Source organism: Haematobia irritans, chromosome 1 (genome assembly GCF_050003625.1).
Source record: "Haematobia irritans isolate KBUSLIRL chromosome 1, ASM5000362v1, whole genome shotgun sequence".
Taxonomy (NCBI): Eukaryota; Metazoa; Arthropoda; class Insecta; order Diptera; family Muscidae; genus Haematobia; species Haematobia irritans.
Window position 1 is genome coordinate 12,077,814 of NC_134397.1, and position 20,930 is coordinate 12,098,743.

At 32.8% G+C, this 20,930-nt stretch overlaps 1 protein-coding gene across 1 annotated transcript in view; it reads right to left on the minus strand.

Moving 5' to 3' along the window:
* GATAe (endoderm-specific GATA factor) overlaps positions 1-18,835 on the minus strand; it is a 67,874-nt gene extending 49,039 nt beyond the window's left edge. Inside the window, exon 1 of the mRNA XM_075289254.1 lies at positions 18,629-18,835. The gene's annotated coding sequence lies outside the window, so the exon portion shown is untranslated. The remainder of the gene's footprint in view (positions 1-18,628) is intronic.
* Between the last annotated feature and the right edge of the window lie 2,095 nt (positions 18,836-20,930).

The window sequence follows — 20,930 nt, forward strand, 5'->3', positions numbered from 1 at the left end:
ATTTTTCATGGGGTACATATTTCTGGCAATCATTGCATTTTCTCCGAATTTATGTATCTGATTTCGACAATCATTTATATGTTTGCAAAGAAAATAATATTTTTGCGGCCAAAATGTTCCATGTTCCTCATGAAAATAACATTATGCTCTTGAAACATACTGAAGGTGAGAATATTCCTTTCCTTCGTCCACCTTAAAATTAAAGTGGCAGCCCGATTAAGTTTCAGGCTCACTTATGGCGTTTTCTTTTCTTGTAAAAAATGCACACTTTTTTTGGATTTTGCCCGGAAAATGTACTCTTTAGGTTCTTTTCTAAAAAAACAGGCAAAAGTGCGAAAAGGCTTCGAATTCTGTTGTGAAAATAGCGCCACGCATAGAGGCAAATTACGGGCATTTTCAGCACTGCCAACAAACGAGAGTGCTGCGATTGCCCTGTTTCCTTCTTTGAATTATTTTCTGCCCGCTGTAATGATAGCATTTTTCTAGGTTTCTGGTAACATTTTAAAAATGCGCATTCTGTACAGACAAAATGAAGGCAAAGCACTTTTTTCAGAAAAGAAAACACCATTAGACTATTCAGTCCATTGTGATGTGCACCTTAAGGAAAAATTGAATCTTATCAAAAAATGAAATTTTATAAGTCATACAGTTCATTTCGGATCAAAGTATTATATTTTTCTGTGTGTGTAGAAACTGAATAAGGTCATCAGATGACGTTATAAATTCATCACTAAGCATTGAAAAATATTATTTTTTGTGATCGCTTTAATTCTCCGCTGTCACTACCTAAAATGTATTTGGAATGAAGCACACGTGTTAAGTGAGGTACAAATTCTTAAATTGATAAGGATGTATTTCAGTAAATGGTTAGAAGGTATGGTTAAGATGAAATTAGAAAGTGGTACAATAGTTAACAAGCCCGCCCTGCATACAAAAGGTCATGGGTTCAATCCCTGTTTCGACAAAACAGGTGGAAGAGGTGCCCGCGCCACCCAGAATCTCTCATACTGGCTACCCACGTAACTATTATCCCATTTATCAGTATCAGTATTATGGTGTCCAGAACCGACACCGGTTAACCGATTAACCGGATTCAATTACCGAAACTGGATAATGAAAACATTGGCATTTTGCAACACCCAGAAGGAGACGACATAGACACATGGTGTCTTTGGCAAAAATGCTCAGGGTGGGCTCTTGAGTCGATATAGCGATGTCCGTCTGTCCGTGAACACATTTTTGTAATCAAAGTCTAGGTCGCAGTTTTAGTCCAATCGACTTCAAATTTGGCACAAGTATGTGTTTTTGCTCAGAATAGATCCCTATTGATTTTGGAAGAAATCGCTTCAGAGTTAGATATAGCTCCCATATACATTTCGCCCGATATTGAGTTATATGGCCCCAGAAGCCAGAGTTTTACCCTAATTTACTTAAAATTTTGCACAAGAAGAATAATTAGTACTATAGTCAAGTTTGCCAAATTTTATTGAAATCGGTTCAGATTTAGATATAGCTCCCATATATATCTTTCCCCCGATATGGACTAATACGGTCCCAGAAGCAAGAGTTTTACCCCAATTTGGTTGAAATTTTGCACAGGGAGTAGAATTAGCATTGTAGCTATGTGTGCCAAATTTGGTTGAAATCGGTTCAGATTTAGATATAGCTCCAATATATAGCTTTCGGCCGATTTATACTCATATGACCACAGAGGCCAATTTTTTGCTCCGATTTAGTTGAAATTTTGCACGGGGAGTAGAATTAGCATTGTAGCTATGCGTGCCAAATTTGGTTGAAATCGGGACAGATTTAGATATAGCTCCAATATATAGCTTTCGGCCGATTTAAACTCATATGACCACAGAGGCCAATTTTTGCTCCGATTTAATTGAAATTTTGCACAGGGAGTAGAATTAGCATTGTAGTTATGTGTGCCAAATTTGGTTGAAATCGGTTCGGATTTAGATATATCTCCCATATATAGCTTTCGCCCGATTTACACTCATATGACCACAGAGGCCAATTTTTAACTCCGATTTAGTTGAAATTTTGCACAGGGTGTAGAATTAGCATTGTTGCTATGTGTACCAAATTTGGTTGAAATCGGTTCAGATTTAGATATAGCTCCAATATATAGCTTTCGGCCGATTTACACTCATATGACCACAGAGGTCAATTTTTTGGTCCGATTTAGTTGAAATTTTGCACAGGGAGTAGAATTAGCATTGTTGCTATGCGTGCCAAATTTGGTTGAAATCGGTTCAGATTTAGATATAGCTCCAATACATAGCTTTCGGCCGATTTACACTCATATGACCACAGAGTCCAATTTTTGCTCCGATTTAATTGAAATTTTGCACAGGGAGTAGAAATAGCATTATAGTTATGTGTGCCAAATTTGGTTGAAATCGGTTCAGATTTAGATATATTTCCAATATATAGCTTTCGCCCGATTTACACTCATATGACCACAGAGGCCAATTTTTAACTCCGATTTAGTTGAAATTTTGCACAGGGAGTAGAATTAGCATTGTTGCTATGTGTACCAAATTTGGTTGAAATCGGTTCAGATTTAGATATAGCTCCTATATATATGTTTTTCTGATTTCGACATAAATGGTCAAAATAGTAACATTTGTAAAATCGTCACTACTTAGTCGAAAAGTTGTAAAAATGACTCTAATTTTCCTAAACTTCTAATACATATATATCGAGCGATAAATCATAAAAAAAAATTTTGCGAAGTTTCCTTAAAATTGCTTCAGATTTAAATGTTTCCCATATTTTTTTACTAACATTGTGTTCCGCCCTAGTGCATTAGCCGACTTAAATTTTAAATCTATAGATTTTGTAGAAGTCTATCAAATTCTGTCCAGATCGACGGATATTTAAATGTATGTATTTGGGACAAACTTTATATATATATATCCCTCAACACATTTGACGGATGTGATATGGTATCGAAAATTTAGATCTACAAAGTGGTGCAGGGTATAATATAGTCGGCCCGGCCCGACTTTAGACTTTCCTTACTTGTTTCAGTATATGTTTAATTTAATACTAAAACCTTCAAACTAACTTGAAATTTTCTGTTGGGTACGTATGTTAGTAAATGGATTTTTAATACCTTTGGGTAACAATTTTTGTACCTAATTGTACGATTTATTAATTTTCAAAATGCTTAATATTTCTTATATTTTTTATGGTTCCTTCTGCTCAACGACTGTTCTTTCCTATATTAAATATCTTCCATGGAATTATACATTTATAAAATCGACTAATGACTTTTTTTAGAAAACAAAAAGATTCGTTTTTTTGCGTTTGTAATCCATCCAAAGACACATCTTTTACCCTATATTTCATATGGGGTTGCTTAAAAAAACCAACCACCACCTAAATTCATTATAGTTTCGTAATTTATACCTATTTATTTATTTGAGGGTGGATATCTACAGTTTGCCACAATTATTGATAGAAAGTAAACAACTTTCAATCTGTCTGCAGACTATTTTAAGGGAGGAGTTTTCCCATTTTATAAACTATGTTATAGAGGCCATTATTATAAAAGTTCCATTATTTTGGGCTATGCCATTTAACAGACAGTAGCGGCCATATTGATGGGTTGATAGAATACAAACATTAATTCAATTTGGTAATAAATTCAAATTGAATGGATGCATTAACCCTTAAATGCACAAGAACGCCGATTCCTCCGAAAAAAATATATAATATGCAAAATGGTAAAAAAGCTGCATAACACATTTTTTCATTTTTTTTTTTTTGTAAAAAATAGTGGTTGTATCTAGTGCGCATTAAACTATTTTTTTTTTTTTTTTTTGTACAAATAAAAAATTTGTTTTTAGTGGATAATAGAGATATTTTTACACTACACAGATTTTTTACCAACATTGCTTTTATCTCTGCTAAATTTTAATTATTCTCCAATTTGTAGGTTTTAGAATTTTAGGGCAAAATTTGATTTCCAATTTTGGTTTCAGATTAAACAGAAGTTCTACAGAATTTCCGGAAAAAACATATTTTTAAAACTTTACTGCTTTATGGTGTTTAAAATGCAACTAACTTTATTTCGTAAAATTTAAAGATGTAAGAATTTTGTTTTTCTGGTTATATCCTAAAAAAGTACAGTGTGCATTTAAGGGTTAATACAAAGTGCAACCATATGCAATAGGTGGTAATGTTAAAACGAAATTTAATATTGAGGTTCTATTAATTATCGAATTGCATTACTGGTAAATAGAAAAAAATTAATTATATAATTGCCATAAAATTAAAATGTAAATATGGCAAGGAGAAATATATCTATATGGAGTTAATTTAGAGCATCCCGACAAAGGGGAGATATATTCTTATTTAGGTAAATAATTTGAGTATGTAATTTCCATATGGAAATAGCATATAAGACTCGAAATGATACATCTCCCCTAGCCAGATCTATAGCCTGCAATGAAACGTATAGCTAGACTTTTCTGAAATGGTATCTGGCATTTTCTTGTCAATAATTTTATAGTAGCAAATCCCTATATTTTCTTGTCCAACAAGCTTGTATAAAAATCGTCATAATATGTAGAATAATTAATTTGGACATAAAACCTGCATTGATATTAGGATAACATAAAAAAAAACTAAAAAGAAAAAGTTTTAATCCAAAAAATTTTAAATATAATAAATGTTTTTTTTTTTGTTTTTTTTGCTTTTGACCAAAAAATTAGGTGAATTTATTTATAAAGTCAAATATCTTTATTTATTCTTCTAAATAAATTTTATTAAGTTCAAATTAACCACAAAATACCCTTACTTTTATGATTAGCCAGAAATCTAATGGAATCAAATCAGGTTGCTGGACAATGTGTGCTGAATTTTTGATGTCACTGTCACGAAGAAAGAGGGCATTAAATAAAGAAAAAATTACTACCTCTATAAGTAAAGCCGCCGAAGTTTTAATTGCAAAAATAGACTTCACCTTGCATCTTACAGTAGTACACAGAAAGAACTCAATTGTTAAATTGATGCTAAAATTAACTTATGTTCAATGCAAATAAATTAGTTTGTTTGTGTTATTGTTAATTTTTTTTAAGAAATTTTCTTTATTCCAAGTACACACAAAAATTTTTTTTCTGATCCAATTAATTTTTTAATTGAAATGTCTTCAATCACAGAAATAATAGTATCAATTAAAAAAAATACTTGAAAGTGAATTAAAAAAAAATAATTGATACAATTAATAACTTAATTGATACTTTCTATTCTTGTGATAGATTTTTGTTTCAATTAAAAAAATTTTTGAATCAATTAAATTTTTAATTGAATATTTTTTAAAACTCAAGGCTATAATTGGAAAAATTTTCATGAAATTTTTTTCTGTGTATGTCTCAATAATTTTCTGAACTTATCGTGGCCATACAAATAAGTTCATTGCTAACTAAAGCAGAAGAAGTTTTTCGTACAATTTTAGTACAAAATTAGTAAGAGTGAGCTATAGAGTGTTTAAATAAAATGGTAATAAATTCCTGCTTTAACGAGGAGGATGAAATATATGGTAGTCAAAAATTCAATAATGTTTGTAAATTTTCGTCAATTAACAACGCATTAAGAAAATCTCAAAAAAACGAAAACAATTTATTTCAATTTTCGCACAAGTAGTTCGTTCTTCCCATAAAGAGATCACTTTTTTTTTCTGTGCACTGAAAAAAATGCATGTCCGGTTCCAAAGATTTTGTCCTTACTTTAATAATTTTGGTATTGATTCCGAGCCAAAGAAGCAGAGAATTCAACTAAGGATACTTTTAAGACACAATTCTCTTTTAAATTTGGGTTTTGTGTACTTGACTCTAGGAAACAAATTTTAAGTTTTCGCTTTTTCAGCTTTTTTCTTCATATGCTATCAAAGTCCTTTAAAAACGAGTTAACGACAACTTTATTTTCCAAATTAAGGCTCGACTTCCAATAGAAATTATGCTATAATTCAAGTAAAAAACGTCTTTAAAATAAAGTGTTGAAAAACGTGACCTATTTTTGAACGAGTTTTTGCTAATGCAAAAAGACAACAAATTTAAAGACAATTTCATTAATTTTAAAGAATGTTTCTGAATTATTAAAATTAAAGTCAAGTTGACCTTAGCCCAAAAAAATTTTCTTTCATGTAATGTTACCCATTTTTAAGTCCAACCACCTAATTATTAGGACAACACGACTTCATTGATAAGTTTATCGACTTTTGGGCGAAGAAAAAAAAACTTTATATTAGAGAAATGCGTATTCTACGCTACACTGAAAAAAATATTGACCTAATATGGAAGATTATGCAACTAAAATTTTAGGACTCGAAATTTACATAATGCTAAGGACAAAATTCTTTAAAATAATGACATTTTAATTAAAAGAAAGTTTATAATCCTTGCTTCAAAAATTTTTTTCATTAAATTTAGGACACAAATCTTGAAATTTTCCGTCCCTCTGTTGAAGTTGTAGATCTTTGAAGTAAGGCAAATGTTCCTTAAAATAAAGAAAAACATTTTTATTTTAAAGAAATCGTCTTTAACTCAACTGATAAAAACTGATAAAGATAAAAATGCTTCAAATATAGGCTAAGTCTTTTATTAAGGATTTGCATATTTGGTTTAAAGTTATTTTAGCATTAAGAAAACAGTTTTTACTTTGAAGTACTTGGCATAATTTGGATTTTGAAACTGGAATTTGTTTGTACATGAATACCTTTATTAATATGTTATATCGCAAACAGAGAATAAAAATTCGATGAATGAGATCTGTATCCAATTTTAATTTTATCGATCCTAGATTTAAAGCCAGGGAGGCCTAAAACATGTCTTTATTTTAAAGAAGCCGCATCTTTGGCTCGGAATCAATACCAAAGTCCTTAAAGGAAGGTCAAAATCTTTGGATCCAAGTAAATTTTTTTTGAGTGTAAGCAAAATTTGCATTCGTATTTTACGGACATGAAATCTTAAAATTCGTATGCTAAAGTAAAAAGTACGTTGTTAAGCTAATGCTAGAATTAACTTAGGTTTTTTTTTGCAAAAAAAAAAAATATTTTATTTCAATCAATTTTAAAAAAAGTTCCAAGCTAAACCTGGGTATAAATTTGAAAAAGAAAAGTTTTGTACATTTCTACCAACATAATAAAAAAGATCTGTGTGACTGTCAACTTTGCTTTTAGTTTATGTTTACTTTTTGAGAAGGACGAATTTCGTAAATGGTAGTAAAAAATTAAAAAAAATCTCTGTGAATTCCGATTACTTTAATAACGCATTTAGGATATCTAAATAAAATAGAATACAAGTCTTTTAAAATTTCTCTTCCTATAGTTTTTTCTTTTTTCTGTGCATATTATTGTATTTTCTATTAAAATTTGGGTTCAAAATAAATCCACAAATACCCTTAGTCGCAATGATTAAACTCCTAAAGTCATAGATTTTTCTATTCACATTCTTGCAAGACATAATTTGTCTTTGTCTGTAAATGTTTACAAAAGCCTAAATGCTGTAGCGTATACTACTAAGTATAAATGCATAAGAATTAAATTTATTAAAACAATCTGAAAAATGTAAATTAATTTCCCGCACAAGAACCCACTGATACAAGCAGCACCAGCAGTTCCACCATAAGATGCACGTGAATACAATTTGAGATAATGGTAATTGCAAACATGCATCAGCTTCAATAAATCATTTCTCTTGCTGGTTACTTTAACACAAGGCAAGACTTGGAGGTACAACACTAAGCTAGACTGAAGACTTTGAAAGGCTTTTGAGATTGCGGAAATGTTCAGAGAAACTTAGTAGGTTATGAGTATGAGATGGTTAACCATACTTTGCCTATGTATATATGTGATTGATGTACATGCGTTTGATTAGTTCAATCGTTTTTTTTTTCTAATACAAATTATAGATATTTTTAAAATATTGGGTTTATTTTATTGGAATGATGGTTTCAAATAAAAATACTCTATCACAGAATAGTTGGTATGGATGAAAGGTGACATAGGTTGGTTTAGGGAGCCACCGTGGTGCAATGGTTAGCATGCCCGCTTTGCATACACAAGGTCGTGGGTTCGATTCCTCCTACGACCGAACACCAAAAAGTTTTTCAGCGGCGGATTATCTCACCTCAGTAATGCTGGTGACATTTCTGAGGGTTTCAAAGCTTCTCTAAGTGGTTTCACTGGAATGTGGAACGCCGTTCGGACTCGGCTATAAAAAGGAGGCCCCTTTTCATTGAGCTTAACATGGAATCGGGCAGTACTCAGTGATAAGAGAGAAGTTCACCACTGTGGTATCACAATGTACTGAATAGTCTAAGTGAGCCTGATACATCGGGCTGCCACATAACATAACCTAACCTAGGTTGGTTTAGAGTGGAAGATGCACTTTTTAAAAATTCTACTTTTGCGATTATTGAAATGGAGATTTTTGACTTTGAGACCTACGACGGGATGACCGCAAAAAAAATATCTATAGTACATCACACTCTAATTTCGATTTAGGCCAGTCGATTTAATTTTCAAAAAAAAATTTGAAAGCTTATTAGCCATTTTAACTAGATTTTCAAAAAATAAGTCTATTAGTAATTTTTGAAGATTACAAACTACGATTTCGACTTTTTTACAAAAAAAATATTGATTTTGGACTTGGGTTCCCTAACACTGAAAAAAATATTGACCTAATATGGAAGATTATGCAACTACAATTTTAGGACTCGAAATTTACGCAATGCTAAGGACAAAATTCTTTCAAATAATGACATTTTAATTAAAAGAAAGTTTATAATCCTTGCTTCAAAAATTTGTTTCATTAAATTTAGGACACAAATCTTGAAATTTTGCGTCCCTCTGTTGAAGTTGTAGATCTTTGAAGTAAGGCAAATGTTCCTTAAAATAAAGAAAAACATTTTTAATTTAAAGAAATCGTCTTAAACTCAACTGACATATTGAATTTTTAAATTTAAGATAAAAACGCTTCAAATATAGGCTAAGACTTATTTTAAGGATTTGCATCTTTGGTTCAAAGTTTTTTTAGCATTAAGAAAACAGTTTTTACTTTTAAGTACTTGGCATAATTTGGATTTTGAAACTTCAATTTGTTTGTACATGAATACCTTTATTAATATCTCGCAAACAGAGAATAAAAATTCGATGAATGAGATCTGTATCCAATTTTAATTTTATCGATACTAGATTTAAATCCAAGGAGGTCCCTAAAACATGCCTTTATTTTAAAGAAGCCGCATCTTTGGCTCGGAATCAATACCAAAATCCTTAAAGGAAGGTCAAAATCTTTGGATCCAAGTAAACTTTTTTTTGAGTGAATGCAGTCATGAGATTATTTCCTATATTCATTCCACTTGAAAACATAGGTCATTTACCAGAAATCGCCATTTATTTCCACGTATTTCTAGGCCGACCAGATCGTCTGGAGCCTTGAGGATTCCAATCAAGGGAGTATTTTGCTATACTTTCAGCACCTGTTATGAGTGTGTGGCCTATACATTTCCATTTTCTTTTTGTAATTTGGCATATTTATGATATGCAAGCATTTGCTTATGAAGACTTGGGGTGTCAGAACCATGAGGTTACGGGCTGAAAACTTACCCTACGGGAAATTAGTGCAAATTGCCACTAATGGACCCATTACAGGACAGGTACTAGTGCACCAGTTTATCAAAATTTTTAATTGTCATGTAATTTATTGATTTTTATACTCATACAACTATCAGAATTATTTATTGTTCAACATATTCCTTTCTGATGCGATACGGATGGAAACAGGGCCCTAATAGTTTGTCCCAGACGGTTTCAAGAGCAATTGTCAATGGGGTAGTCCTACTAAGTTGTTCCAGGACGAGTCCTATGGGATGAGTCCAAGTCGTGTCCTAAAGTGTAAATTTTCCCATCCAATGACAAACCCATATTAAAGTGACCGGTCCATTCCATACGTTTGGACCAGAACTGTGACTGGTCCATACACACCATGGACTAACCTTGTACCGGTCCTGGGATTGATCCATTTCCCGTAGGGTACTAACAGATTCTAGTTCACTTGGAATATATTCCCTGCCATGTCAAGTATGTCGCTGAAATATATTTTCTGGTATTCCCATATGGATGGGAGGTTAGCCTTGAGTTCGTTTTTATCAATAATTTATTAATTGGAAAAATCAAATACAGGTCGAATACAATAAAAACGAGTTTGTAACATAAACATTATATGACACGAAGTGTTACACAAATATATATATATATATATATATATATATATATATATATATATATATATATATATATATATATATATATATATATATATATATATATATATATATATATATATATATATATATATATATATATATATATATATATATATATATATATATATATATATATATATATATATATATATATATATATATATATATATATTTAAATTAAAATATCCCCCAAATATCCTCAAAAAATGTTTGACAATTTTTTGAAAAAATAAAAACAAAATAGGCTCTGCTGTAAAAAAATCCGTAGTAATAAAAAATTGCAAAAAAAAATATAAAATATTTGTTACGCCAGTTTGTGAGTTCCAATCACGATTGCAACTCGAGCCCAAAATAATATACCACAATTTGTAGAAAATTTTACCACAAAAATACCAAACCACAAAATCTAATTTACAAAATTTTATTTCTATAGAAAATTTTCTCAAAATTTCATTTATATAGAAAACTTATTTCAATAGAAAATGTTCTCTGAATTTTATTTCTATAGAATTTTTTGTCAAAATTTTATTTCTATAGAAAATTTTGTCAAAAATTTATTTCTATAGAAATTTTTGTCACAATTTTATTTCTATAGAAAATTTTGTCAAAATTTTATTTCTTTAGAAAATTTCCTTAAAATTGTATTTATATAGAAAATTTATTTCAATAGAAAATATTCTCAAAATTTTTTTTCTATAGAAAATTTTGTCAAAATTTTATTTCTATAGGAAATTTTGTCAAAATTTTATTTCTAAAGAAATTTTTGTCACAATTTTATTTCTATAGAAAATTTTGTCAAAATTTTATTTCTATAGAAAATGTTGTCAAAATTTTATTTCTATAGAAATTTTTGTCAAAATTTTATTTCTATAGAGAATTTTCTCAAAATTTTATTTGTATGGAAAATTTATGAGGAATAATTTGCAAAATCTACCAAAACATGAAAAATTCTACCAATCTAACAAACAGTAAAAATCTACCATTTTTTTGGTAGAATTCTACCAACTGTGGCAAAGGGGGTTCCAAAAAGATCAAGATCTCAAAACACAAAATATCCGAAACAAGCACTCATCAGAATGAATTTTAGATATAAAGTCATCGAATTTATATCTTATGCTAATCGGTCGAGAAAAATGGGAGTTTTGTCAACATGTTTATTTATGGTTCAAAATTTACTTCTAAATAGTCAAGAAATAAAATTGGATTATCGATCAATATGAAGTTGTTGGGCCGATATGAAGTCTATTTTATGTGTATGAGCTATATTGTCCCCTATTAGTAATGTACGCAGATGAAGGGGGAACATTTCGACCCGAGTCCTCATGAAATAATTTCACAATAGTTGAAAAATTTCTTACCCAAGGAATAAATAGGAAGAATTTTTTTTTATATACTTTGCTCACTTTAAGTCCTTGTTTAAGAATGTAAAAAAAAGAATTTCATATAAACCAGTACTCTAAACGTGATTTTTTTATACTGAACAGATTTCCCACAAAACTTCTCAAATTTTCCAAAATTCGTCCCCATCCACGAAAAAATATCTCCTAACATAAAAATATCAATACTAACAACACTGTACCCAATACTGTGTGGCTCAATGGCAAAGAAACCTCCTTTTTGTAGGTCCGAAAAGCCTTTCACATTCCCAGCAAAAAAATTTGAAGTTCTTCTCAGGTACAACTTTAAAATAACTTCCAAAAATGCTCTCCCAACGATGTTTTTTATTTTAACTGCACAGGAGGTTCATTTGAGTCAATTTCTTTATAACTCGCTTTTTTCATATTTTTAATGGGAAATTTTTTTTTGTGTTTCAAATAGGTTAAAAACAGATTAGGAATTAATAAAATGGTACAAATTATTTAAATTTAGGCGGAAAAAATGCCAAATCCTTTATAGAAAAATTTCGAATTTTTGAAAATATTTGATCACAAAAGTTCCAGATAAGCGTTATAATGCATTCAAAATCATAAAAAATTTTAAAAATTATTTATTTGTTAAAATATCACAAAATTTCTTACTTCACATCCAAAACACTGAATTCGCCTCACACCTTAAGAAATGATGCAAATTCAGTGCAGCGGCTGTTGAAATGGTGGATATCCGTTCTATGACAAGCCCATGTTAAATTCATCGCTTCTGCGTCAATTTGGCCCCACTTCCGGATCCAAAAAGAACATCTTCACTGCTTTTTTGACGACACATTTTTATACCCTCCACCATAGGATGGGGGGTATATTAACTTTGTCATTCCGTTTGTAACACATCGAAATATTGATCTAAGACCCCATAAAGTATATATATTCTGGGTCGTGGTGAAATTCTGAGTCGATCTGAGCATGTCCATCCGTCCGTCCGTCTGTTGAAATCACGCTAACTTCCGAACGAAACAAGCTATCGACTTGAAACTTGGCACAAGTAGTTGTTATTGATGTAGGTCGGATGGTATTGCAAATGGGCCATATCGGTCCACTTTTACGTATAGCCCCCATATAAACGGACCCCCAAATTTGGCTTGCGAGGCCTCTAAGAGAAGCAAATTTCATCCGATCCGGCTGAAATTTGGTACATGGTGTTAGTATATGGTCTCTAACAACCATGCAAAAATTGTTTCATATCGGTCCATAATTATATATAGCCCCCATATAAACCGATCCTCCGATTTGGCTTGCAGAGCCTCTAAGAGAAGCAAATTTTATCCGATCCGGCTGAAATTTGGTACATGGTGTTAGTATATGGTCTCTAACAACCATGCAAAAATTGGTTCACATCGGTCCATAATTATATATAGCCCACATATAAACCGATCCCCCGATTTGGCTTGCAGAGCCTCTAAAAGAAACAAATATCATCCGATCCGGCTGAAATTTGGTACATGATGTTAGTATATGGTCTCTAATGACCATGCAATAATTGGTCCATATCGGTCCATAATTATATATAGCCCCCATATAAACCGATCACCAGATTTGACCTCCGGAGCATCTTGGAAGAGCAAAATTCTTCCCATTCGGTTGAAATTTGGTACGTGATGTTAGTATATGGTATCCAACAACCATGCAGGAAGGTTCCTATCAGTCCATAATTATATATAGCTCCCATATAAACCGATCGCCAGATTTGACCTCCGGTGCCTTTTGGAGAAGCAAAATTCATCCGATCTGGTTGAAATTTGGTACGTGGTGGTAGTATATGATATTTAACAAACATGCCAAAAGTGGTCCATATCAGTCCATAATCATTTATAGCCCCCATATAAACCGATCCCGAGATTTGGTTTTGGAGCCTCTTGGAGGAGCAAATTTCATCCGAATGAGTTGAAATTTGTGAATGACAGTCTTTCGTAGAAGTTTCTACGCCATCCATGGTGGAGGGTACATAAGATTCGGCCTGGCCGAACTTACGGCCGTATATACTTGTTTTTTGCTGGGTTACGGTACAAATACATCAGAGAATACAGGAAGTTTTGCGTTTAAGTTTTTAGCTTTCTTATACAATCATGTGCCTATAGGTAATTGCAAGGATTTACTGTTTTTTTGTCAATACATATTGCAACCTTTCGCAGGATTTCCATCCTTTCGTTTGGCCAAGCTACCAGTATCATTATAACGATTTATACATAAAACTGTTATTCACGAATAATTTTTGTATCAACTATCCTTAGTAAGATTTCTATGCAAAACAGTTGAATCATTTTTCTTAAATAAAGAAATAGTCGCTATTGTCCAAGTGTAGTTCTTAAACTTCCTAATAATAAAAATTAATGAGCATACTTGAAGAACCTATGAAGAATATAATTTCAGATCCATTGCAACTGTTTAGTTTTTTTTTTCAATTTTTTTTTTCAAAATTTATTTCTATTCATACATATCCGTCGTTTTTATAGGTATTTAAGATATACCAACACATCCAAAACTACATAGCAAGCTCGAAGTGAATAAAAAGGAATATTTACCAAGTTGCTTCTGGTGTCTGTCTTAATGCTGACATATCAGATGAAGTTAATAAATGACTTGCATTTATGTAATCAGCATTAGGCATAAAGCTAATATATCGTTGGCTTTAGCTATGCCAAAGGTAATACCAACCGGATAGTCAACTATGGTAGTTGGATTACAAAGGATTAGTGATTAGTGTATATGTGAAGCGTCTTCTTTTTATTTGTTTTATTTTGTGGGTGGTATAAAAATGTTAATAGAATATTAGTTGTTTAGATGGAGAAGAATATCAAATTTGTTGAAGAATTGTTGTCTTTATATTAAGAATAGTAAATAGAATGACAGACGGACAGCCCTTCGGTTGATCATAGACTACCACAAATCTATCTTACGCAAATTAGCACGACCAGGAACTGTTTAACATATTCTGCGGGAATTGGAATCTGAGGGTTACCTCTAGCTACAGACAAGCACACATTATATAGAAACCTCTCAGAAGAACAGGGGGTGTCCACTTATGTGGACTTAATTCAAACGTCTCACAAAAATTATCTTCTTTTGAGAGGCGTATGTTTTCCGATAGGTTTCACTATATATACTTTGATCTGATAATTTCATCTCATTTATATCAGAATAACCCTTTAATCACAATTTGTATCCGATAGTAAAGCCAAAAGGGTTATTTCATGACCACATTATAGAGAAACCTCTCAGAAGAACAGGGGGTGTCCACTTATATGGACTTTATTTAATGTGATAATATAGCAAACGTCTCACAAAAGTTATCTACTTTTGAGAGGCGTATGTTTTCCGATAGGTTTCACTATATATGCTTTGATCTGATAATTTCATCTCATTTATATCAGAATAGCTCTTTAATCGCAATTTGTATCCGATAGTAAAGCCTAAAGGGTTATTTCATGACCACATGTCAGGTTATTGGGCCAATGTATCTTAACTTAATTTAATTTAGTTAGTGTCTCGTGTCGATTTTAAGATTCATAATCAGGCAGTTAAACTTAAAATACTGCAAGAGTGCTGTTTCCAATCAATGCTATATCGATTTATAAAGATCTCGCTTTGATTTTCGATCAGTAATGGCAACTCTGTGCCAGACGACTTGCGCCATTTATATGAGACAGGCATCGTATATACCACAAAAGTATTACCAACATATACACCTCCTCCATGGGTACACTTATTTCGAACCTTCAAATAAACGTACAACGAAATGGCCTAAACCAATCAGTAATGATTGGTAAAATAATGAAGAAATGAAATGGGAACACCAACAGCAGCTACAACAATCGAAGTGTTTCGACACAACTGTCAATCATATGACAAACGTTGGCAGTTCTTTTGTTTTTTTTTTTTTTTTTCAATCAATTTACACTGTCGATAGCTGTACGTGCCTTCCCTTGTTTCGTGGCCATAGGTTTTGTGTGTGTGTGTGTGTTTTTTTTTTTTGTTTGGTGGTGTTATGACAATAAAGTAGCCATGGTAAGAACAAAATAAATTTATGTGTATGACTGACGCTTTATATTAACCCTTTAGGGTCTCAGAGTATATTTATGTAGTCATGGTATATACGCCCACCTAAAGTGTGACTACACACACGAAATTGATGCAATAAATTTTTTAATTGAAATGTCTTCAATCACAAAAATGATGGTTAATACTATAACAGGTTGGCTGATAAGTCCCCGGTCTAACAAAGAAACACACATTTTTTTTTTGTCAAAATTCGTTTTTATTATTCAACATAGTTCCCTTCAAGAGCGATACAACCATTATAACGACCTTCCAATTGTTTGATACCATTTTGGTAGTACTCCTTCGGTTTTGCCTCAAAATAGGCCTCAGTTTCCTCTTCATTGCAGCCAAATTTGGTCTGAGAAGAAAAAGTCGCTGGGAGCCAGATCTGGAGAATACGCTGGATGGAGAAGCAATTCGAAGCCCAATTCATGAATTTTTGCCATCGTTCTCAATGACTTGTGGCACGGTGCGTTGTCTTGGTGGAATAACACTTTTTTCTTCTTCATATGGGGCCGTTTTGCCGCGATTTCGACCTTCAAACGCTCCAATAACGCCATATAATAGTCACTGTTGATGGTTTTTCCCTTCTCAAAATAATCGATAAAATTTATTCCATGCGCATCCCAAAAAACAGAGGCCATTACTCTGCTAGCGGACTTTTGAGTCTTTCCACGCTTCGGAGACGGTTCACCGGCCGCTGTCCACTCAGCACCCATTTTGCACAGAGCTTCCGCATATCCAAATATTGAAGAATGATATGACCAATAGGTTCCTTTGATATCTTTAAGGCCTCTGCTATCTCGATCAACTTCATTTTACGGTCATTCAAAATCATTTTTTGGATTTTTTTTGATGTTTTCGTCGGTAACCACCTCTTTCGGGTGTCCACTGCATTCACCGTCTTCCGTGCTCATTTCACCACGCTTGAATCTTGCATACCAATCAATTATTGTTGATTTCCCTGGGGCAGAGTCCGGAAACTCATTATCAAGCCAAGTTTTTGCTTCCACCGTATTTTTCCCCTTCTGAAAACAGTATTTTATCAAAACACGAAATTCCTTTTTTTTCATTTTTTTCACAATAACAAAAGTTGCTTCACAAAAGACGCTCTATCTCACAAACTAATTAACTTACAGACGTCAAATTTTGACACGAATCATTTGAAGGTTGGTACTATATAAAAATAATAAGCATTTAATATTAGCGACGCCATCTATGCGTCAGACCGGGGACTTATCAGCCGACTTTAGTTGTAATTGGACATAAAAAATACCAGATTAAAAAATTAATTGATTTCATTATCAAATTTAAATTAGTTTTTTTAATTGGTTCAATTAAAAATTTAATTGATGTTGAGTGTAAAACTCAATTAATGTTTTAAATAACCCTGGAAAGTCATCCTTTTTTTGTGTACACTAACGTTATCCTTCGTCATTATGACTACCTAAAGGGTGATACGGTCAAAATTTTGTCAATATAAACTTGACGTATTTCTTTCAATTTTGCATTTAAAAAACCTGAACACCCCTCATTTTGACGTTGTGTGTGTGTAGAATGTTGCTCCTATTTTGATTTTGGAATTCACTCTTCAGTTGTCAAAATGCTCTCCAAGCAAGAAGAGCTGCGTATCAAAATTTTGCTCGCGCATCGCGAAAATCCGAGCTACTCGCACGCAAAGCTGTCAAAATCGCTAAAAGTTGCCAAATCAACCGTTACAAATGTAATTAAAGTGTTTGGGGAACGTTTGTCGACAGCCAGGAAGTCTATATCGGGGGGAAATCGAAAACCGGAAGCCGCTGAGACGAAAAAGAGAGTTGCCGGTAGTTTCAAGCGAAACCCTAACCTCTCTCTCCGAGATGCCGCAAATAAGCTGGGTGTATCGTCTACAACCGTGCATCGAGCCAAAAAACGAGCCGGACTATCGACTTACAAGAAGGTAGTGACTCCAAATCCCGGAGGCTGTACACGACGATGCTGACGAAGTTTGACTGCGTGGTAATGGGCGACGAAACCTACGTCAAAGCCGACTAAAAGCAGCTTCCGGGACAGGAGTTTTATACGGCAAAATGAAGGGGAAAGGTAGCAGATATTTTCAAGCACATAAAACTGTCAAAGTTCGCAAAGAAATATCTGATTTGGGAAGCCATCTGTACCTGTGGCTTGAAAAGCAGCATTTTCATAGCTTCCGGGACTGTCAACCAAGAAATTTACGTGAAAGAGTGTTTGAATAAACGTCTGCTGCCTTTCCTGAAGAAACACGGTTGTTCCGTACTGTTTTGGCCGGATTTGGCATCTTGCCATTACGGTAAAAAGGCCATGGAGTGGTACGCCGCCAACAACGTGCAGGTGGTTCCCAAGGACAAGAACCCTCCCAACACGCCAGAGCTCCGCCCAATTGAGAAATACTGGGCTATTGTCAAGCGGAACTTAAAGAAGACCAAAAAACTGCTAAGGACGAGCAGCAGTTCAAGGCAAACTGGCTTTCTGCGGCGAAGAAGGTGGACAAGGTGGCTGTACAAAATCTGATGGCAGGTGTCAAGCGTGAGGCCCGGCAATTCGGATTGGGAAAAGCGAAAGCCTAACTGAATATTTTTTCCTGAATTTTATACTAATTGAACTTGAAAAAGAAATTTAATTTGATTTTTTAAATAAACGATTTCACCGACTTACACGCGTTTTCCCTTGACCAAATTTTGACCGTATCACCCTTTACTCCAAGTTGGGGATTCAAACTCTCTTTTTTATTGGGATGACAAAAACAATTACAATTAAATATTTAGTTGATATTACCCTAAATTAACAACATCAAAGACTATTTAATACTATGTGAATATTTTATAAATTAAAATAAAAAAATTAAAATATATACTTACTGAGATTGTGTTAAACAGCTGATGAGAGGCCCCACATTTGTGTACTTCCCCTGCATAACATAAATCTCTTTATGCAGGGAAGTACATGGTTTATCTTCTTTTAGGTTGTCTATCCAGTATCAAAAGAAAGCAGACCCAATAGATTCATTGTATAAACCATTTTCTTAAGATTTCTTACATTATTTTCTATTACTTCGCCCAATGGGTTAACATTAACTCTTTAATATTATTAACACACAACAAAATGGTGGAAGCGAAAAAAAAACGAAATAATAAAATATATTTCTTAATTGCAGCACCAATGAAAAAAAACTTAACAGATCGTCGATACTTGATAAATTTTAATGAAAAAATAAAACTCTGTATTAAAAAAAAAAAAAAAACAAATTATAAATATGCCAAGTAAAGTGGAGGGCAAATAACATTTAACGCTGAACACTGGACATTGGACATCATCACTTTTCGTAGAAAACACTTCAGAAATAATTCTTTAAGTTTCATTTAAGATTTGGGGAAATTGATAATAGCAAAAAATAAACATATATTAATTATTAAATATCTTTATATAGAAATTTATTATTTGTTTTTTTATTTAAATTGCACAATAACATGTATGCGAAACGATTCCGAGCATTGTATGGGACAACCGTAATTTTCAAAACTGAAAATATGAAATTTCTTGATTATTCTCTTTATGTGGGAATTTTTTCCTCACTAAAAAATCGAGTAGTTTTCTGTTATTCGAACTGTGTGTACCAACCAACTGATATTTCCTATCAACAACACTAATTTTCCCTATCGTTCCAATAACGTTATAGCGTTCCATATTCAGTGGCCATGGCACCGGGTGAAATATCAACATATCCGATATCTGAGAATAGATAGTGGCACAAGATAAGTTAACGTATCATTTCAGAGATTTCGCCCCCAACAATACCGGGCCCCCCACAGGGCTGATATTGATATCACTTCCTTAACCTACTCCAAGGAAGGAAGATACCAAAGATAATTTTCGACTTTTGTTAGTCGTTGTTCTTAAGGCATTGACTCGTTTCTTTTCCCATATTCCCAGAAGTACATTAATGCAATTGCCTTTGGGGTTGTGTTGGTGATGGTGGCAGCGAATGGTATCTTAAGCCATTTTATCTGAACTGCCAAAGTTAAATTAAATTCGAAAAAAACCAAAAGGGCAGCTAATATGAAAACAAAACACCTGATAACAGGGTCCCAGGTGATGATATCTTTCTTATACTCTAGACATCGTGAGAGGGCCTGATACCTATTGGTTATGATGGTACTTACTCCCCATAATCTTGAATATTTACTTTAGCAATGACGTTTTTTTTTCGTACTCCCGATTCTCATGCATGTAAAAGACACCACACCAAAGTCATTCATAACTTCCTGTAGTAATCATTTGTTATTTGATAATTCTTGGCGGGCAAAAATGTGTAAATACAATATGGTGGTGGAGAGGGTACCCACTGACCCAGCTAGATAAAAATATCTAATCTTCGCTTTTTAGCAATATTTATAAGATAATGAAGATTTGCTATCAATTTTCGTTTTCGTCGCCTTCGCCTTTACTGTTGTCACTTTCACACGCTACCAGTCCACCCCACTATCGTAAGTTACTCCATGCCTTGCATTGAGGTAGGAATGTTTCCATATAGGATTCGAGCTGGTCTGAATATCTCTTGGCATTCAGCCTGGCCTGCTCTGGCCATTGTCGTTGCTGCACTGTATCAGTTTATTTGAACTGATAATGTTTCCACAACTCAGATAATAAGCGATAATAATTTGAATTCCAATCTTTTTCTGTTCTGTCCCATTTCACTTTTAACTTTGGTCTCACTCTGGGTATCTAATCGTTCAACGCAGTTTGAATTTGTAATTGGAGTTTTGAGCATTATTCAGTATTCAAGTGTTGCAAGTTTGTCATATTACGAAATATAAAAAAAAGGATCTTTAATTGAATTATATGAATAAAACGATCTAGAGATAGATCAGTTCACATCGATGGAATATACTATTTTCGTTTCTTTTTAAAAATATGTGGATATTACTTCATACCTCAATGAAATTAAATCAGAAATATAAAATATTAGAAATATTAAAAATAAATATTAGAAATTTAATTAACACATAAATTAATAATTACTTGCATATATACTTAAATGGTAATACTAGATTGTGTGAACAAAAAAAATGTAAAAAATTCTTCATCACTATTTCGAAGTTGTGGGTGATGTTACGTACATCATCATACTTTCCAATATAAAAAACTTTGGAACACAGGGCT